General features: G+C 43.3%; 2 protein-coding genes across 6 annotated transcripts in view; one reads left to right on the top strand and one right to left on the bottom strand.

The window, feature by feature from the left end:
- Positions 1 to 8,176, bottom strand: part of KaiR1D (Kainate-type ionotropic glutamate receptor subunit 1D) — a 312,990-nt gene extending 304,814 nt beyond the window's left edge. For all 5 annotated transcript variants that reach the window (XR_012998106.1, XM_031971502.2, XM_076365256.1 and 2 more), the window contains exon 1: positions 7,747 to 8,176. The gene's annotated coding sequence lies outside the window, so the exon portion shown is untranslated. The remainder of the gene's footprint in view (positions 1 to 7,746) is intronic.
- A 7,847-nt stretch (positions 8,177 to 16,023) lies between these two features.
- The window catches only part of LOC116429154 (glutamate receptor ionotropic, kainate 2), a 126,575-nt gene continuing 120,883 nt past the window's right edge, over positions 16,024 to 21,715 (top strand). The window contains exons 1-2 of the mRNA XM_076374513.1: positions 16,024 to 16,216; positions 18,644 to 18,751. The gene's annotated coding sequence lies outside the window, so the exon portion shown is untranslated. The remainder of the gene's footprint in view (positions 16,217 to 18,643; positions 18,752 to 21,715) is intronic.

Raw genomic sequence — 21,715 nt, 5'->3', positions numbered from 1 at the left:
TAACATCTTTCAACGCACGTATTCACCTTTCAACACATTCCTCGAATTCCTCGCAGAAAACAACATTAAAGTCACTGTTAAAAAAATCAAATGGAGTTGTACTTTAAAGAAATTAATGAAAGCTGAATTCTTTGAAGTTAACGGTTCAACCTCGACACAATACCTTCACCCCAATCGAGTATTCAAGCTTCAGCACAGCGTACCGTCAAACTGCTTTCTTTCCCCGTTGCGGCGTTTGTGCCATCGAAGCAGGCGTGTGCAACAATTTCTTTGAATTGTTGCGTAATTACTTATGCAACGTAACCACAGTCAGAAGCCCGAGCCGGGCAGCAGGTAAGCGGCCGGCGACGATGGCGTGCACAAGCACTCAAACAAAGTTTCTGGAAATAGGGAAAGCCACCGAGCGAGAATAGTTTCACATTTTTTTTTGCCCCCTTTTTTTTGTTCGTTCCCGTTACGTGCCGCACAATTCCTGCGGTCCCATAAATCTCTCGTTCCGCGTCGACTATACACCGAGCGGTGTAATCGTCCATTTCGTACTAGACTCTCGTCGAACGATGGTTCCTCTATTCGTTCTCTCGTGAAAGTATATATCGAGTGTGCCGTGCAGCTAGACTCCTCCTTCCTTTCGGGAGGTTTTCATTCGGCCCGTGAAATATACGATCGAACTCTGTTTTGTTTTTTTTCTCTTCTTTCCCCCTTTATTTCTCTTTCTCTTTCTGTCTCTGTACTTTCAGTGTCAGAACACCAGTGACCGTGTGTCGGTGATAAAGTTGTTTACACGCGCAAACATATTTCATCTTCTTGTCCCCTCGCTTTTCGACTTAAAAACATTCCTTCAGCCATAAGTTTAATGACTGTTTCCGCCTCTTCAAAATAACCGACCAACATCGCAAAATGCTTATCAGGTTCGTCATAACACTGAAACTAATCTTGAAAAATTAACGTAAAAGATAGACCATTCTGCTTTCCGAGGTCAAAGCACCTCGCTAAAAGAGAACTATCTAAACCAGCCTAGAAGTCGCGTCAAAGAGACAAAAGAAGCTCGCCGGATCCGAGAAGAAACCGTGCTCCCCTAAAAGCGACTCAAGCATCGAATCACGCAACAAAAGCCCGCCGCGTGGCGCCGAAACGGTCCGTCAAAAATTTAATCCGCTCCCGGGGACTAGGGTCTGCGCACGGAACACCCGGACTACATTAATTAGACCCACAATTACGGTAATGGGGGAGTTCGTGCGTCGCAATTATCGTAGCGCCGCGAAGGCAGTTAATTAAGAGAAATTCAATTAAGCTCTTTCGGCGGCGGCCGCTCGCTCGCGTGCGCACGGTCGCTGTCGCAAAAGGGGGGTTAGCTGAAGTCGCCGCTGCACGCATCGAGTGCGATTTCGAAACCGGGGGAAGTTTATTTTCCGCTGACATCGCGCCGCTTCCTTTGCCGGCCAGTTGAAACGACGAACGATCCGACCAAAAATCCTGACTTGGCTCGTTACGGCCACTTGAACTGGAAAATACTTTCCAGTTGCGAGCGGTTCCCATGCAATTGAAACTGTTTGCTTGCGGCCCACGTAACACCGCGTCGCGTCGCGAGATAATTTGCAGGAGCTAAAGGATCGCGGGAAGGAAGGAAGGAAGGAGGCAAGGAAGCAAGGAAGCAAGGAAGTAAGGAAGCAAGGAAGGAAGGAAGGAAGGAAGGAAGGAAGGAAGGAAGGAAGGAAGGAAGTGAGGGAGGAAGGAAGGAAGGAAGGAAGGAAGGATTGTGGATCCCACAGCCCATGAGACGGAAAATCGATATGTTGCGCGGAGTTATGGGATTGGACGATGCTTAAACCACTCGTTCCGTACCCCGGCGAACGTTTAATTATCGAAGGATTTAACACGGAGACATTCATTCGACCGGTCGATATAAACGGCGACGTGATGCGGGTTTAGAGGATCTAAACTAGCTTTAAAACTGCAACGCGCCGCGAACTGACCGCCGCTGAATTCCATTCGGTTCACGAGAATTCGGCTTATCGTGGGGCAGCGGAGTTCCAACAGGTATATTTCTATGTTTTCAAATGTAATCGTGCGATTGTGGCGTAAGCTGTAACACAGTTTAGTTGCTACCAATGTGATAGAGACTCGACGTTGTGTTACTGTCGTTAAATGAGTGCATTAATTGTTAAGATACAGGTAAATAATGTGAATACGTTGATGCTGGTACAAGACCTAAACATCAATTTTTTTTCATTAACATTTGCGTTATTAATTTCAGAAAGAAGGGGTTGAATAATCAGAAAGAAGATTATAGTGAATACATGTAATAATAAATCGAAAATCTAGGGAGACATTTTTTTGTACGAGACTTCGTTTCCAAATAAATGAATGTTGAAAGATCAGTGAAACTATGTATACTTACGTTTAGTCATAAACGGCTGTGTGTATGAATGTAATTTCCGAACTCTATTTTCCTGAAAACGAAGTACTAAATGAACAAATTTTACTGTTCGTTTTCGAGTTACTTTTTCATGTAGAAACATCTCTTTTTCGCATGTACCGCCGGAGACATCTCTGTACGTGCAGAAAAGACAACAAGAGGCAAGAACAAGTCGGTCTATATCGTCCAGCTGAAAAACGTCCACTCGAAATTGAGCAATAAAGATGGATAAAATGTTCACTCCCTTAACCATGGTTCTTGCGACCACGTCCAAAACCAATGATCCCTGGCCGATATCGAGCAAATGGTAGGAGTTAAGACGACAGCTTGCCGGATATTGCTGAAACGGTGAAACCAAAAAGAGCTCCGCAAATGACTTAACACATTACGTACCCGTTATCAATAATTCCTTAAGCTTCTGCGGCTAATAACGGCGGATTTCTTAATCAATTTGTCAATCGCAAGATCAGACGTAATTGCGAACTAACGATTCATCTGTACGTTTTCAACAAATCGATTTTTCACACATCCGAACTAGTAAGGAAGTCAACCGAAGTCTCTATGATTGCACTGTCGTAGCTTCTATACAAAAACCAGAAAACACAAAAACTAATCAAAACAGAGCGCATAAAAACTGGTAAAAACAAAAAGCATGAAAAACTACACAAAACAGAAAGCATGAAAACTGATCAAAACAGAAAGCATAAAAATTAATCAAAATAAAAAGCATGGAAACTATTTAATTTAACTGCTCGGTAATTCGAATATTCATATCACGAGTGACGCGGAATAAATACACGCGTACAAAGAAACGGGCGGTACACTGCTCCTCTTTCCCCAGTCACGCGATACGAGGGGGCGGCTGTAGCTACGAGGACTAGTGGATTAAACGCGGCAACTAATTTCGCGAACGCGTGTTTGTAATTTCCGGGGCTGGCCGGTGTCTATCGCGTATTCCCGTCGTTCGACGCTTACTTACTATCGGCTCTGCAAGCATCGGTGACACTCTCTTTTTTTTCGCGGGCGAACCTGGCAATTTCCATTCCAGCTGGAAATTGCGCGACGCCGTGCGCGCATCCCCCGACACCTCGAAAGCCGTCGGGCACAACGAAGCCCGCGTGAAATTCATTAACACATTGTCGAAGCCGCGTTTGATTCAGGTCGGGCCTGTGTCGTCGAAATTGTTGCGGTGCTCCGTTTCAAAATTGATAGTCGAACACACCGGCCCCCTATCCAACTGACACAGAACGACTCGGGCCACCGACCGCTGGATTGTCACTGATTGAGCGAATATTGTTGTAAAATCGGCTGGGATCGGTGTTCGATTGACTTGCTCGCGAGTGAGGTGCATACTTGTACGATTCGTATGCTGCAGTACGGCGTTTTTCAATGAAAAAGAGGGTGGAAGCGGAAGGGGCGAGTGTTTAGCTGAGGTACACGGCCTTCTTGCTACGAGGTAACGTTGATTGTGTTAATTGTAACGTCGGTTTAAACGTTATTATCGGTATTTGTCTTCGTTGTGTAAGTATTATGTAGTTTAATTAGCGAATAACGACGCAGAGTGAAACGAGCATTGTTAATTCGAAACGCGAGGGAAGTAGGACGTTTTAATAATGTAATAATGATATTAAATATGAAAGAAATTGGAATAATGGGAATGAAGTAATAAGTGATATTGAAGTACGAATGTTATTCAATCGAACGCGAAAAAATGAAAAATGAGAAGAAAATAATGAGCTAAAACATTATGTATAGGAATTCAGATCAAAATAATGAATGAACTTAATGAATGTGTTATTCTCAATTTCATAATCTCCGGAAATATGTTGAAACGCGTGTAAAAGTAAATGATTAATTTTTAATCAGGGGATTCCCAATTTTTAAATGATATTTTAATTTGGATGTGAAATTTAAATTATCCGGAAGAATAATTGAAATATTTTTATGAACATATCAGCAGATTAGTGAGTTTGTGTTATGCGGACAGGTTAGTGATACGCATACGTCCTTCAACGTCATTAACCACAGTTTACAGATACCATTCACGAGTGATATCGACTGATTAATCTGATCGCGCTTTCTACAGCCCCGGATTAGCTAAGGATTAAGTTAAAAATACCACGTAAATTACAAGTTGCCGACTGTCGAATATCGCAGCAATAGCGACAGGTGCCAATAATCGACCGATATTCTTAAAGTGTTAAGCAAAGCTGAGAGTGGAAATCGATGTTCGATAAATTGAAAACGGATCCCGATACTTTTAAGTAATCTGTGGCAGTCTTTCAGCGTATTATCGGCAACCAAGTTAGAGTAATTAGACGCAACTTTATGTTGGAGACTGTATAGTGATGCATTTAATAAGCGTTCCAAAGCATCTGGTAATCGATAACGTCGAACAATTTACGGATGAATGCACTTATCACCTCAGTCAAGATCCTTTCTTGAACATACAGTGTAATTTAAAGAATGGTTACTAAAGTAAAAAAATATCTTCATTAGATGTTTAAAGATATTGTATACTTATTTCAACGTTTCTTCAAGGATTCAAGCAAAATTAACGTAGGTACGTGTATTCCTCGTTCGTTACTCTGCCTTTAAAATGCTTTAAACATTTTGCATATTTACAAAAACAATATAACACTTTATTTTTAACATTCTAAATCTGTAATTAATATCACTGTCTATCTTCTTGCCTTGATTAATAATCCCCTAATAAACTATTGAGAAATCTCGACAGTAGAAAAACTAAGTACCAAACTAGCTCGCAAAACCGGCGAGAAACAGTGATCCACGAATCATCGATCGTCACTTGTTGATTGGAAAACTCGCTGGCAGCCGCGAAGATTGATGGACGAGTACTAATGGATCTCTAGAACGAAGTTGAAACATCGGTTCAACAAATTCTTTCGGCAGATATGTCTACGATTAACTCTCGAACTACAGTGAATGAGTCTATTTTAATCCGGAATTTTAAAGGTCTCATTTAGTTTCTCATTTACAGTTAATAAAAATTGGAAATCAATTATACTAGACTTGATAACGACATCGACGCATCTTGCAGCAATACTCTAGAAAAATCTAGACAAATTGCTAAGCAACATAGTCTATGGGTATATTTGCAGCGGCCATGAAATTTCTATTCTGGCGCACTAATAATACAGCTGCAACAGTCATTAGGTTTCAATCACTTAAACTTCTAGAAAATTTGTAAATTCTAAATTCCAAAATTCAAATATGTAATACGACGAACAGTTCTAAAGAAAAACTATTATTATCCTTAAACTCTTTAAAATAGAGCAAAGAAATTTCATTTCCCTGCGAATTCTAATTCACAACCCTTCTATCATTGGTCAATTATCCAAATTACGCGTCACTTCAATCTGAACGCTTTCATTACGAAGCAAAAGTACGTATTTCCTCGCTTCCCTCTCAACGCCCCTCTGTGATCGGGTATCGTTTCGCTGTAAACGCACCCTAAGACACCGCTGTTTGTAAAATCATCGAAAACGTCTTTTCTTCGAGGGTTAAATGGAACGCGAACCGGTTCTCTTTTCCGGCTCGAGGTTTTAGGCCGCGTAGATGGAAGCTGGGCCATAAAGAAGCGCGCGAGAGTGTTCCCCGCGAGGAACGGTTGCCATCCGATCTAGAAAATCCCGATGATGCGAGCGAAGGAGATCCCGGAGTACTTTGCGAGGCGCACGAACGGATTTCCAAAGCGAGTTTCCGGGGAGGACGGTTTGTGTATGTACGTGTAGGCGGAGAACAGAGGGACGGGTGTCTGGCAATCCCGTAAAAGCCACGGGAAGGGAAGCATCGGGACTCAGAAACGGCGGTTGTTTGAGTTCCAATTTGCGTTTAATAATTGCATTCGATTAATATTCATTGGAATGCAAAGCGGTCCTGTAAAACGGTAAATTCGGCTTCTGCGAGTCGTCTACTTGCGCACCCGCTTGTACACAGGCATACACGTATACATATGTATATTTTATATATCATCTGCACAGTATCCCGCCGCGAGCCGCGCTTTTTATCGCTTGCCTCTCCCGATGAGAACGGATAATACATCCTATTCCTTTCCGCTTCCGCCACTATTTAATGCGCGGACTAATGGGTTTCGACTCTCCCGGATACACCAGGTGATTTATTCATAAAGATGCATCGAGAAACTGTGTCGAAGACGACGCCGAATCCATCGATACCTCGAGTTATCGAGAATATCCGGAAACAGAACGGTTCGGTTTCAGTTTTCCTGCGAGAATTACAACGGTTTGCTCGTCCAGTTTCGGCTACGGCGCACGCTGTGCCGTTGTATCGGCGTTCGGTTAATAGAGTCGCGTCATTCATCATTTTACCCCGCGGCGGGTTTGCTCTCCGGGATATAAATGTTTGCCCCTCCTCCACCCCCCGACAGCTTTCTTAGGTACAAGGAAGCTTTTAACCCGATGCGCCCCCCAGGCTTCTGTCAACATAATGTTTTCCCGACTAGCGTGGCGGGTACGATGCGAACGCGATTAATGATTCTGTCAGTTCCACCTTGACTACACGCTGACGCGTGGGTTTGTTGCTGTTAGATTTAGTCGTGTATCCACAAGTGGCTGGGTATTTTCTTGGAGCGGCAGTGCCTCGGGATGAAAAGTCAAGTAATTCTTTGGATTTTGATAGGAAACGTTTCATCGTTACATTTACTTGAAGCGATTAATATGAACAGAAATTGTGGATAATCCATCAGGATCGTTAATATTCGCGCGACACTACTTTATGCTTCAAGATTTCGAGGGAAAGTATACTGACTTTCAGCGACTTGCGATACCCGAATAAGAGGAAAGTTTGTTCAAACCGGAATATGCCATTTAATTTAGTCCCGGAAACCCACGGAACACTGAAGCATTCCATTCAGAACCTCTCAATTGTCTTCCCCGCACAATAATACGAAAAGCGTGTAATCTCCATATCTCTCGGCGGCGTTCACGCAAAAAAGCATCTCCCGGGGTCGAGAGACGACTTGATCCGAAGCGATCCCCGTAGACGCAGAAAAAACAGAAACAATTCAGAAGCAGCGAACCAGTGGCTGAACACCGCAGGCCCGCGACCCGGATGCGTGCAATGAAACCTCTCATTCGTCAACACGTTCCCGCGACGATTTCTCTTCGGGATCCTACCGCGTTTCCGGCTCAGTGACTCCGGAACATCGTACGTAGGGGTGGGGGACCGGCGGAAAACGTGTCACGGGGCAAAATAAACGTCACCACAGAACTGCTGTTCGTCGAACACACAGCACACTGCGAGCAAACGCGAGTCACGGGTACATTGAAAGCGTATAAACCATGTACCTTTGTCTCGATCAGGTCAGCCAGGTGAGGTGCGTGTGTCTCGCGAAAATCCCGCAGGAAAAACGGGGGAGGTTGGGGGGCGGGGGAGAAAGAGAGCGGGATCACCGTGGCACCGAGGACTCCTCCGATGTTCGTGCTTCCTTCTGAACTGTCCGGAACACGGTCACCCAAAAACGCGCGTTACGGCGAGTTGCCCGTTTCACAAAGATTATCCACCAGCACGCGATCGGCGAGATCTATCCTTGGTATCCATTTACGGAGAACGGAATGGTTGTGGAACGGAACGGAACAGAACGGAACGCGGCACGATATTTCCGGTATCGCGGTCGGCTACGGGGAGCGTGGTGGAGTCACGGCCGCCTCGACGCGGTACTACGCCAAACGGGAGCGGAAGGCAAACTGGACCGAGCGGCGGAGTCTGGCTTTGGCAGCTGCGTGTTCGGTCTGGTGCCGCTTTTCGCCGGCAACGAGGACGGCTACGACGACGCCGACGCCGACGCCGACGCCGACGCCGACGCCGCTCGTAGCAACGATGTCGCGACATAGAAACCACCGCGCCACTCCGCGCCGCGCCGTAGCGCCCTCATCTCTCCTACGATTCTGCACCAATATTCCCTCACGACCCGATCCTCTATTTCTCTCGTTTCACACCGTTCGCCCTCTCTCTCCTCTCACCCTCTTCGCCGGTTCCCACCGATCCGTTCGTTTCCCTCTTTCGTTCCTACGAACACGTCTGCCCCGTTTCACCAACCGCGCGCTCCCTCCTGGCGTCCCACTCTCACCCGGCCCTCCGACTCCCCACTACCATATCGATCCTACGGGAAAGGCCCTCTGGTGCGTTCCATTTGCTCCGGCCGAGCGGAGGCTGCGAATCGCCCCCCGTGAAGCTTGACTATTTGTTCGCGAAAAGAGTCGGACCTGTCGGCATCCGATGCTCTTTTCAATGGCAACCGACCCCTGCGACCACCCCCTGACCCAGGTTCGGCGGTGACCGCGAAGATTGCTCGGACCGGAGGAAATCTGTCGCGGTTTATTGTGCGCGGCGATGTAATGCATTTGAGACGATCGTGCTGTTTTGCAGGCGTTCGCTGATGGACACCTGTCGTTGAGGTGCGTTAGACGATATGTAAATTTAGTTTGAGACTTTTGTAAATTATATGTGTGGATCTAAGAAGACCTATCGGTAACATTTATCGTTCGTTTATTATTTTATTATCGCTATCTTTAAAAAAGTAACTTCTTGTCGATTGTACTGTTCTGTATTGTTAGAGAACGATTCGTAATATTTGGTAAAAATGATAAGGAGACATGAAACTTTCTAAGTTACAATGATTTCTTGATTTCAGCAATTACAAAACAGTCAGGTCTAGTTACATTTACTACTGTAGCAGTTCGACTGTCAATATTCACACAACCAATGCCCTGCTCCCTCTTCAACGCATTCACAAATAATCCTTTCCCCAATCTCATCCAGCATTTATATAAAACACCTTCCACCAAGTGTATCACTCAAACACAAACGTTTCCCAGCAGATCAGCCGCCGAATCTTAATCACCCCCAGACTCCGCTCCCCGCGCGAACCCCACTGTCAGCGTTTCGTAGGGTCTAGCCACCTTCAACGCCCTAACCCCGTTCCTCTGGTGGTTCCGTAGCGCGCGAACGTTTCGCCCCTACCGCGTTCGCTTCGACACCGTCGCGTCGAAGCGTTCTCAGGGGGCTTGATAACACAAGGAACAACAACCCCGACACCGTCGGGCGTGTTCCCGTTGTTTTCCTCGGCTGGCGCGCTCGTCACGCCCGCGAAGATAAGAAACGGGAATGATCGGGTTCGTCGAGGATCGTATTGAAAGGGGTTCAAGAGAAAACAACGGGGCGATACCCGGCCGGGAATTGCTGTCAAGAGGAAAAAGCAAAAAGAGAACGGGATTACATGAATTCCTGGCGCGATCCCGTCGTTCTTGACTCCCCGTTGTCCCCCGATGTTACCCCCTGGGATCGACGGCTGAATCTTAATCGAAGTTCTCTCTCGGCCCGCGGTTCTTATGACGACTCTAGGAGCCGTTTTCTTGGGATCGTCACCGGAATATTGTCTCCCGCAAAGAGAAAGGATACCGAGGGCAAGGTGTAGAAACTTTTACTCGGCAGAGTTGGGGCGTGGGGGTCGCGGGAATCTCGAAATAAAGTTTTGAACATCCTCCAATACACGTATTTGCTCTCACGGTGGTGCCCGGAACAGGGAGATACACGCGCTATTCGTTCGAGTTCCGTCAGGTTATATACGGAAAAACAGGCGAAAAAGCAATTTCAGCGAGAAATCTGTGCAAAGGGAAAGAGAAGTGAGTTAGCAGGGGATCAGGAATTACCTTAGCCGATTACGTATTCGCTTTTGCGTCGCGATTATCATCGTACACGCCCGGCGGATCGTCCTTGTAACATGTAAGAGGTCTCAACGAGATTACGGGATGTTACGTTTCTTCAACAATGGCGCGCGCTGCTGATAACCAGCGCGTTACAGGCAGAAAGGATTTTTTTCCACCCCGCGGCTGAAATTCGAGCGCGCACGTCGGATGAATCTGTTCTTCCGAGCGGCCGAGAGCGAAAATAGACGAAAGATTCGGAACGTTCCGCGCCGGGCCGCGCGAAAATGAGAAAAATAATCCGCACGGATGAACGGGAGCCGCGAATTGCTTTGGTGCCAGCGCACAAAGCCGAAAAGAGCAGCCGAGCCCGAAACACAATGCACTTTCGCGCGGTTCTATTCTCCGGAGTGCCACGCATCATCGCGTCAACGAAAAGAAGTTATTTCGCGGGGGAAGCGGTGTTCGACTGATATTAGACGCGTTACAGCTGGTATTAATCCCTCGCCACGGAACAATTTTCGCCGAGAATCGTTTTTGCTCTACTGCGATCGTGTTTCGCTAAAGAACAATAGGCGATCGAAAGACTGGAACTCGAGTGACTCGTTATAAAACTGATTTTAAAATTCATAGACTCTATTCGCGTGTTCTGTATGGTTCAATTAGAAGAGGAATATTCGAATTCTGTCAATTCGGTGCTTAGAAATTACGACCAGAATTATACGGTGCTAGTAAAATTAAATTGGATCGATTCCCGATTTGGTCGCGACCAAGATCGAGGGACCCGATTCAGACTCAATTAGGACTGACACACTCATTTCGAGCTCAAGTAGGATCGAATGGGATTCCATATCGCGGAGTTTTGGAAATTCCATCTAAAGATGATCCTCGGCGAGTGCTTTAAACGTGGAGCTTAGAGAAAAAATTGTTCAAATGGTATTTAGAGTATTAGATGTCATACAGTTGTGATTAAATATTATTTTAAATTAATAGCTTTTTGTTAAGTCTTGACAAAAAAAATGTCCGTATGTACACGTAATCAACTACTTAATAGCTAACAATTAACAATCCTCACATGAGATCTGATATATATATATACGTGCATGTGGATTTTTAACTTGGAAAGATTTTGCCAACATTAATCGTCGATATTAATGTAATTCTTAAACTCGCCACTTTTAATTGTAGAAGACATATTAAAACATCTGTTTTTTATGCAATCGGTATTTCAGATTACCAAACACGAGGTCCCAAAAGATGTCCGATCTATCCTGTTTCTTATTCAGCTTTATAAGGAACACTGTCAAAAGCTTCGAAATAACGAAAGACGCAAAGCAAGCATCAAATCCGCATCAAATCCTTAGTCGGTGCTCACGCCAACGTTATAGAAGTCGCCCGATTTCCCGGAGCAGCGGCAAAGTTTCGAAACTCGCGACAGAGTTTCGCGAAATCTAAAGAAAAAATCGCAACCAACTTAGGAAAGGATTGTTTGAAACATCAACGGGGATCGCGTGTCATAAAGTGAAAAGAGAATACGTCGAAGAAGAGGAGTCGAGAAGGAGAGTCGAGAATTCGCCTCGGATGCTCCAGTAAGCGACGACCTCGACGAAATTCAGTTGTATCGCGTCGTACCGAGCAAAGAGCGTTTCGGAAATGCTCGGGAAAATCGGAGATACCTCCGAAACGGCGTGCCGTTTCGGGTCGAGAAAGTTTTTGTCCGCTGAAAGTGTAACGGAAAAATATTTGTTTGTGCGTCATTCGGCGCGAGAAGCTCAAAAAATACTTTTGATGGATCATTTAACTATGTCTTCCACGTGCCCTACATATAGCTAAAAGACATCCGAAATTGCTTAGGTCACGCTGCATCATTAATCAACGTGGATACACGCTCTAATTATTGCCCTTATATTAACTGGTTCTTCCTATCAATCGGTTTCTTCGGAACCCGACGACGTGCAAGAAAAACGCATTGCTCGAAGGTGAACGATCGCTGGAACCGTGGAAAAAGCCGGATCGATGCCACTTGACTTTCGCCACGGTTCCACGGTAAATTGGTTACGCGTAATTACTTATCGCAGCAAATTTGCAAAAATATCAGTAACTAATGAATAAAAGTTTATCAACACATTTCTCAATATCTATAACAATTACGAATTAAAATAGTATAATATAATAATTCTTTTTACGGTTACTACTTTTAAAAATGGGAAGTATTAATTTCTCTTGATATCAAGATACCATACGAAATTTTGTTCATAAAATTACGAACAACGTTAACAACGCAATGTTTTCGTTATCAGTATCTATACACCTGACTTTTCCGTTACACGTTTACTACTAAAAGCAGGAAAAGCGAATCAGACAAATTTAAATCGATGGTGACGAATCAGACCAATCCAGATCCGAAAGATTCGAGTCAGATCAAGCTAGTACCTTGAAGTTGGGTTACACCATTCTATGCATCGAATGTGATCCACTCGTAGCCGAGAAACGTGCATCGGGTCGCGTCGACGACCGAAGGTGTCGAACCACAGCCGCCCAGAACCTGGGATGCGAGCCAATTGAAGCCACCCAAGAAAAAAGGACGCGAACAGGGACAATCTGGGATGGGTAGATTTAAATCGATGAATTCGGGGTCAAGAAACTGGAATAAAAATAATCCACGCGTGTAGAACCTTAAATGATAATGCGCTGGTACGAGAAATTCAAATCAGATCTACTTACATACTTAACCGACAGAACGGACCTAGACCAACCTAGAATAATTTATATCTTCCGAGTAGATTTAAGGGCTTTTACAAAAGCCCTTTTGTAAAAAAGTATTTCACTTGTCGAGCCACTAAACTGTACCCACAAATTTCGCCTGTCGAGGAAGAAACTGCAAATACTAGCAATTTTTCACACGTGTGTATTAAACCTTGCAAACTAATGTGTACCCTTTTTATCGAATTTCCGTTGCAAGGTGCAATGACGAAAAATACGCAACGAAAATAAATATACAGGGACGGCGACATGTTTTTAGACCCGCGCAAAATCTAAAGCGTCAACTACGAGCATTTTTTTTATTTTGGAAAAGTGCGGTTATCCGCTGAAATAGTATGAAGCGAAAAATTCAAGTATTTTTTATGTAACGGTCGTGAAAGCGGAATAACCGACAGTCCCCTGGCAATTTTTGCTTTTGTTTGTTTGCGTATATAGACAGACCTGCACGTGTTGTACTAGTGTAAACAATAAACAGTACGAACTTCCAGAATTTCAAGTCTGAAATGCAGTTTAATATCAAAGTAATCTATTACAAGTAATATAACATTCACAGAAAAAGAACGAAAAAGGCGACATAAAGATTTCAACTAATATTATGCTTTCATTTCAATAACATTCTAAACAAATCAATCTCAACCGCATCCCAAGCGAATTAATCATTTGATAACCCAACTCAATCGCGTAAAAGCACTAATGTCCGCTCAATCTCCAGATTCTCCCATGAAAAACGATGCACCCAGAAATTCAATTTGCTCGCCCCCCGCCTCGCCGAGCACAAAAGATAAGCCGAAAGTTTTCGCCGAGCAAATCTCCAAATTTCCGATGTTTCGGCCGCGCGGTGTTCTGGCGCAGCCGAGTCCATGGCGATTCAATTCCGCGGAAAGAAAGTTCGACCCTACGTGCAGATACCGCGCGCGTATCGGTGTCGCGGAACAAGTGGAGAACGGCTGACAGAGAGCGCGAGGGAGGGAGAAACGTCGACCGAGGGTGAAATGGTTAAGGGTCGAGAGGCTGAGGGTACCGAGGGGTTCGAAGTTCCGCGGGAGTGGAAAGTTCGATGATCGTGGCTCGAGAACTTCCGTAAGATCGTCAAGAGCTTCGGCCTATTCTCGACAATTTGATTCCGGAAGAGACACTTCTGCGCGGAGTGCGCCGGGAGACCTCCGACGTCGATGCTCGGCGACTATTTAATGTCGAAAATTGATCGGATGTGCTGGGAACTCGAGGGGAACTGGCGAGATCCCTCTCGCATAACCGAACCGCGGTATTTCGGGCTCATCCGCGTATGAACGACTCCGAGCCGGTGTTCGGGGTTTAATTCGTAGACACTGTTATTTTACGGTGCAACATAATTCGATGGTTTACCTTGTTCTAATGACCTGCGCTCGCTCGACGAGACCCCTTAACGATCACTCGATTTTAATTGGAATCGTAGGCGAATCCACGCTCGACGGATACCTGTATGCGCACGGGAGTAGTTTTAATAACGCCTCGAAAGAGGCTGAAACGTACTTTAAGGCACGACCGATTCACCCCTTTATGCGGGGTGAAAGGTTTTCGGGTCAGAACGTGAGAATGAAAAATTTGTTAGGTTCCTTTCTGTGGATGTATATTGGGGCATTCTAATTACTTGATGAAATAATCTTGATAGGATTGAATGGTTAGCGTTATGTAATCTAAAAAGGTAAATTTCGGTTGAGTGATTATTGAGATGTTTGCGTATTTAAGGGAAGCTGTGAATTAATTTAGTTTTAGTATGAACTTAGAAGGTGTTATTTCTGCTCGAGTCGGTAATAATCTGAGTGAGCTTATAATTGAACGTATTTGTGCTTTGGAAGTTTGGTTCTATCGAAATCTGTTAACACTAAAACTACCGTACAGTTGAACTCACTTTTCGAGATTCCTCTATAGAAACTCCAAGGATGCATTTATCGAAGCTTTACTTGATTTACAATTCAGTTTGCATACTACTGAATCAATTTCTTGAATAATTTCTCAAAGAAACATCTATTATCTCTTTAATCGTTGTAAAAAGAAGAAATCATTTCGACGCGTTTCGTAGCTTTAGTGTTCAATCTCCGGGTGAGGAAATTTTCCTTGAATCTGCTTTCAAGTAAACTACGAGGGAATGAATACACCGGAGACTTCCGAAATTCGAGGAGTACCGAGGACTACGTTAAAATTGCAAAATCGACGAGTTTGTCATTTATAGAGACGAACTAACGGAATTCGGCGCCGCGTTCCGAAGTCACGGTAAACACCGGCGTTATCATGCGCATCGAAAATTCCATGGGAAAATTGTGTTGCGACAAAGTCCACGAGCTGGTAACAGGCTGACCCAGAGGACACTCCAGTAACTCCTCCGGAGTTTCGGCGGATCGAAGAACTTCGCCGGTCCTTTGGAAGTTACCCCAGCCCTGAGAATACGACCACTTGCTGCTCCACTCAGGCTCTCCTAGATGAGAACTTTTGCTTTTCTGCCAACGGCATTACCTTATCTCCCATCCACTGTCATCCGTTTATCTGTCCTTGTCCCTACGCCAACACTCCGGAACCGAATCTTAATTACCCGATTACACCGAGAAAATCACCTCGCGTACGTAAATCTGAAAATACTTTCGGATACTTCTCAGAATAAAGAAAAACACTATTATTTTATTCTCATTGCTTTCTCTATTTCTTATTTAAATTCAGTTTGTCAATTAATGAATTATTAAAGAAAATTGGCAAAAATGATTTTCAAAAGTATCGTATATATCTACTACAATTATTAAGTAGTAATAAAAATTTATCATGCCAAGTCCTAAATTAGAGATTTTTATGTTTTAATTTCCTGTTTATAATAAGTATATAAAATAAGTAATAGTCACTGTAATTAAATGAAAAAGAGATATTCGATGAAAGAAGTACGATGACAGGAAGCACTGATGTACATACTATGTATTATAATGTTCCAAGATTCTTGGTTTGGACTAGATTTTTATCTAGCTCGCTAGGGAGAGAGCTAGGCAGCTCGAGAACCATAGGTGTTACGTTACGTTAATGACTAATTTCCTCCGGCCTGCCAACAGTGTTGTGTTTGATTAGAAAATCCCCGCCGTCGATTAACCGGCTTGTCTGTTGCAGCCTCATTAATAGTTTACGGAGAGGCGGTTGGACCTCAGGCGCAGACATCAAACGGAGTTTGGATTCCAGTTCCTTGTAACGGGGTGCCTGAGCAGTGTACCATCATCCGTCTGATAATCTTACGATGGAATCCTTGATTTTCAAATGCTGTGTGTTAAGACGAATCAGCTAGATAAGCTGTCTGTTCCAATCTGTGCGAGTTTCATCACAGGAAGACGAATAGGTGAGTTCATCTACCTCGTTACAACCGTGCATCAGTAAACATGTTCACTCGATTTCTTCTCTGCATGACTTTTGGAATTTAATTGAAACTGTTACACTATTAGATTATCCCATAAGTAATGTGGTTTCATATCGTACTTCGTAACATACTTTTTAATCCCATTTGTGAAAATGTCATTGGAAAATTAATTGAAAAATGGAAAAAGTTTATACTCAAGCAAGGTCATTACACAGAGGATTAAAAAAATGTAAGCATTAATTTGTTACACTAGAAGTTAACATTAAAATAACGACATAACTGATGACATGACCTAATACATCGTAATTTGTCCGAAAATATGGTATCCTTAAGTCATCGTTTCGCTGATTTCGAAATTGTTTAGAAGATACATAGCTTCGAATATAGTAACTTTTATCGATTTTAATGAAAACTGTCTGTATATGAATTTTTATCTCCGAGGATATCGCAAGTGCAGATTTCAATGCTCTCAATTTTATTCGTAACAGATCGTCTCTTTCAGTTGAATTTTATTGCGCTTATCAATCGATATAACTCCACGTGAGAATATTAAATATGTTTTTTTCTCGTTTTCAATTTAATTCCCAGTTCGGGGGATTCAAATTCCAAGAAAATCCGGGGAATTGTGAACGCGGAAATGATCGGTTCCGCGTGCACGATCTGCGCATACAAAAGTAGGAGAGTATAACACACTATCGGTCTGTCCTATTAAAATCCAAATTTCGATTACCGCTGCACCCTCCATCGCGAAGAATGGTTCGTTTAAACCTAACCCGGGGCTATCCGCTTTCCCTATTTACATCGAACTTTTAATGATATTCTCCGGAAATTGATGTGCGTTAACGAGCGCTGAATAAGATATTGCGAAAGAGGTGCAGTCTCCGGGAAACAATTTAAAAAGTGCAATGCGAGATCACGATGTACAGTCCGCATAGTAAGAACGCCCGCGGAACAAATATTTAAGGTAGAAAGTTAAATCCTCTCACATTTGAAAAGTCAAAAACCACGGCAGTCGTTCGTGAGCAACAAAACTCCTCGTTCACACCTGAAACTCAATTTTTATAATAACACAACGAAAACGAAATTTTGTTAAGAGATAAATTTTAAGCCATATGAAAGAAAATGAAATTACAAATATAATATCCACTCCCATGCATTTTACTTTACATTTCTGACATCTTGATTTCCATCTGCGTTAAATACTTTTTAAAAGAATATCATTACGAACATCAACAAACGTTCACGAGGCTCAATAACATTTTTATAAGCGACATAACACAAGCTGTCTTACTTTTCTATTCATTACCCTATTCACAGAAAGCAGCTCGACTGAGAGGCGTTTCCCGACTCGCATAAAGCATCTAGCGTATCACCAGAACACGGAAGACCGTTCCGCGCGAGGCGAGGCAGGCGATATTTCGAGGAAAACGTGAATATTCCCGCGAACGTCTCTCTACCCGTGAATCCTCGTGATGGCCAGAAGAATATATCGTTAGAACCGCGTGGAACGGTCCTAGACAGGCATCTCTTGTCCAGACCATCGAGAAATCGATCCGACGTTCATTATCAAGTAGTAGACCAGCCGCTTTCGTGCGTCTCCGCTCGATCCGCCGCAATTTCGTCCGGGAACTTTTCAACGGCACGGCGACGTCCGCGCTAAATACAACTCGGCTCACCTCAATCACGCTAATTGAAGACTCCTCCGGGCGTCCTATGCACAAAACCGTCTGCCGACCCGCCTTTTCCTTCGCGCGGAGCTTCCGCGCGTCAAATTGTCAACGGTGATTGCGAGGCCGAGCGCGGCACAAAGCCGGAGGAGCTAAGTGAAAATTAAAACTTCGTTAGGGACGGCGATCAAGTATTGGCCCTCCTCCGTCGCGAAACGAAATGAGACAGCCCCGTATTAACAGGACATAATTAACGCCCGGATAACGTCCCGGCAAGATTAATCGGTTCCGTTAAGGCAATGATAAATCGATCGGAGGCAACTCTTCCTTATTGGACTCTCGATCTTCGTGCGAATTCGAATTTGTTTTCGATATAATTGGGAAAATAGAATTTCCATGGAAAATCGTTTTTCCTGGTAAATTTAAAAAGCAGTAGAATTTATATGGTTTCTCGTGTTGCGTGTATCATGTGCAACATCGCGCCGTGAAGTTCCGTGTAAATACATAAACATCCGTCTGTTGATTAGTCACGGTATCTTCGTTTCATGTTTCCCGTTTCCTCCGTTCTTCGTATCTCTGTAACCAGATGTATGATTGAAACGAAACCGAAGTTCTCTCGAGTCCTTTCTCAAACCTTTTTTTCCGGACGCGGTACTTACCCTCTTTTCTCTCCGGCCGATATTCATTTTTATACCCGTCTCTTCCATCTCGAAGCTCAAACTTATCTCCGGCGTTCTTATAGTTTCGAGAAGTTCGAGGGGCTCCAGGACCATCGAAAGTTTGCCGAGCCGAAGAACTCCTCGACTTTCAAGGTTTCGAAGGACACTCGACTTACCGAAAATTCTTCATCGTAAGTACGATATATTATATATTGTCGGGCACTCGCATAATTCTTCTTTTAATTCTGCAACGTTTCCTTCGCGGCGGATCGAATTCCGTTCGATCGAGCTTCCCGTTACCGTTCGATACGATTCTTTGGGGAAGGATGATCGAATTTTGTATTAAGTTAGGGTGGATAGATCTGTTACGATTTTCTCGGTCTACTTTCCCGTTCGATCTCTCAAGATTAAAGAGAAAGTTCTTGGGAGGCGTTCGATCAAGATCACGCAATTCTCGTAGCTGAGGGGCTTCGAGATCGTACGAACGGATCGAGCAGTCGAAAATCTCGGCTGAATACCTCGTGGCATCGGGACTCAAAACGAAAAACGAAAGTCGTCCCTGCACGAAACTTTAAATCTACTCCACTGATTCCCCTGAACTGAAACAAATGATCCCGCAATTACGTTTCTTGTTCGGCTTTCCGAGCGCCGTACAACACTGACTACTTTTTAGCTCCGAGCCACTCGAGACGACCGTTTTAGTGCTTTTCGAGGAGAAATGCGCGAGACATTTCGCAAATACCTCTTCGAGACTTACATCAGACTCGGATTTGTCGCAAGAACGGCACTGGACGCATAAAAATATTATTAACGAAACTTTCTGTACATGCTTCGTGGATTTCAAAGCGGCGGTCATTTTATTGCAGTGTCGGTATGAGAAATGTTATCGTATAAATTGCCGAAGAACGTGTGTTGAACTGGAAGCATCTATTTTTGGGAAAGTAGCGTTGGTTTCGTGGACGCATAAGCGAATTCGCTATACAGTAGTTTATTATTATATTCCACTGTCCTGGAAACTTCTTGCTTTTACGGGACGATAAAAAACGGGACTGGGAATTTATACCTTAAAAATATAGTAGTAAAATCAATGTCTTCCGTGTAAAATCAACTTTTATGTTTACGAGCGATCGACGTCGCAATTGGGTCTCGTTTCGACATATTGAATGTAAACAGAGAACTGGTTTATAAATTTGACGGTTTAAATATAAACAAAAATGAATTGCCGGATAAATGTGTACTGAATCAAACAAGTACATATTTGTACATGAAGTATTTCTGTAACAATTTTATTAAAAAAGAAAATAACTTAGAAAAAAAAGAAAATAAATATTGTTTCCATAATAATCAAATATTTAACAGAGGAATGTTTCATAAAGCACAATACAAAATTCGTTTCTACTGAAACATTTAACACGTCGATCGTATAGTGAAATAATCTATACTTCTTTTCGTCAGAAGTATTGCCATTTGTTCTCTAATCTTTTTTTTCAACGTCCGATATACATATCACATAAAAAACAACTTAACGGGTTCAACTATTTTAATCCTATTAAACCCTACCTAAAATACAATTTAAAAAAAAAACTAAGAACACATAATTTAGTAACAACTTCTTACAATTTTCAAATTTAGTGTTTCCTTAATAAAATCGTGTCCAGGCTAAACTGAAAACGATTGAACGAGCAAAACAACGGTAAAAGGAAAACGAAAACGTTATTCGATCAAAACAGAAGCAAAAACTGTAGCAGAGTTAAGCTCGCTTCAATACAAGCCGCATCGCTAATGGAATAACGTAATAAAACAGCGGAAGAAAGAAGCGACGTATTTCGCAATTAATTTAGTCGCATGCGAACGGATTTCGCCATGTGTAACGCAATTTGCCAAGCAATTTGAAAGTACGACGACCTGAGTGCATTGAAAACGGTCCTCCGCGCGGCGAATTAAACCGTAACTTCCGATTTACGTTACGCAGGATTTTCCTCGCGGGTTCCCGGAGTCCTTTCATTGGCCCATTTTATTGTGAAGTTGGTCCCCGCCTGAAGGCGACGCGTTCAGAACTCGTCCGCTTTATCTGCGCTTTCACTTCGACGGCCACGGGAAACCGAAAATGTTTTAACAGTTTCAAGGCAGTCGACTTCCCGTCGATACGAGTCGTTTAACAGACAAGAAACGGACGCGTGTAAAGTGGAATTCGTTTAGCTGATAAGTGAACGCTCCGTGTGCGAGAGTTGTTCAAATTAAAGACCGTAGTTTTCAGATTAGTTTGTCGTGACAAAACTCCTTTAAATTCGATCATTAACATTGTTCGTATTAGTCACAGTGAATCATAATATAAATATATTTTACAATTGCTTCATTATAATGCGTATCTCTCATAATTCAATTAAAAAATCAGATAATCGGTTAACGTGTACGAATCGTTTAAAGTGTACAGATAGAACGAACGGCTAAATGAATTAAACGAGTGGCGTAAAAGTAATACACACGATCAGTGAACGAAATTCATTCGCCGTGCATTCCGTTAACTCGATTCCAATATCTCGCGTTTCTCGTGTAAAATTATATGTTCCGCTTCAAGTGGAACGGTTTTTACGATCGCCGGGATGTAATTAAGTTCCGCTTGAAAGGAAGAAAAAACCCCTGAAACGAGGGGAGAATGTTTCTAAAGCGAATATTTACACGGGCTAGTTGATAACTTATTTAATATGTAACTGCATCTGCTGCGCGTACCACGAAAATAAGGTACAATAATGTACATATATTTCGCGATATTGTTACGCAGCCTGTATTCACGGTGTACAATCCGCATTGATCGAGAAGTATGCGTTGTGTACCGTTGAAAAATATTCCCAATGCTTTTCATTCGAAGGATTTATGGCTGATACCGTACCACCTATTTCACGTATGTGGAACGAAACGGTCGATAAGTATATTAAGCTCCGTCCCCATTGCCTTATTTGCACGCTGTGAAAGGAACGCAATCTATCCAATAACGTAATGAATCTCCGAAACTGAGGTGATAATAAAATAGCGTGATTTATGGCCGCCGTAAAAAATTCGAATGCGTCCCTGGCACCCACATTTTACAGTTCTTCTCGTACCTTTGTGACCAGCAAATGAGTTCTTCCGCGTCCCTTGTTTCTAATAATGCCTCT

Source organism: Nomia melanderi, chromosome 2 (assembly GCF_051020985.1).
Source record: "Nomia melanderi isolate GNS246 chromosome 2, iyNomMela1, whole genome shotgun sequence".
NCBI classification, from domain to species: Eukaryota; Metazoa; Arthropoda; class Insecta; order Hymenoptera; family Halictidae; genus Nomia; species Nomia melanderi.
The sequence above is the reverse complement of the archived record's forward strand: the minus strand, read 5'-3'. Positions and strand labels throughout refer to the sequence as shown.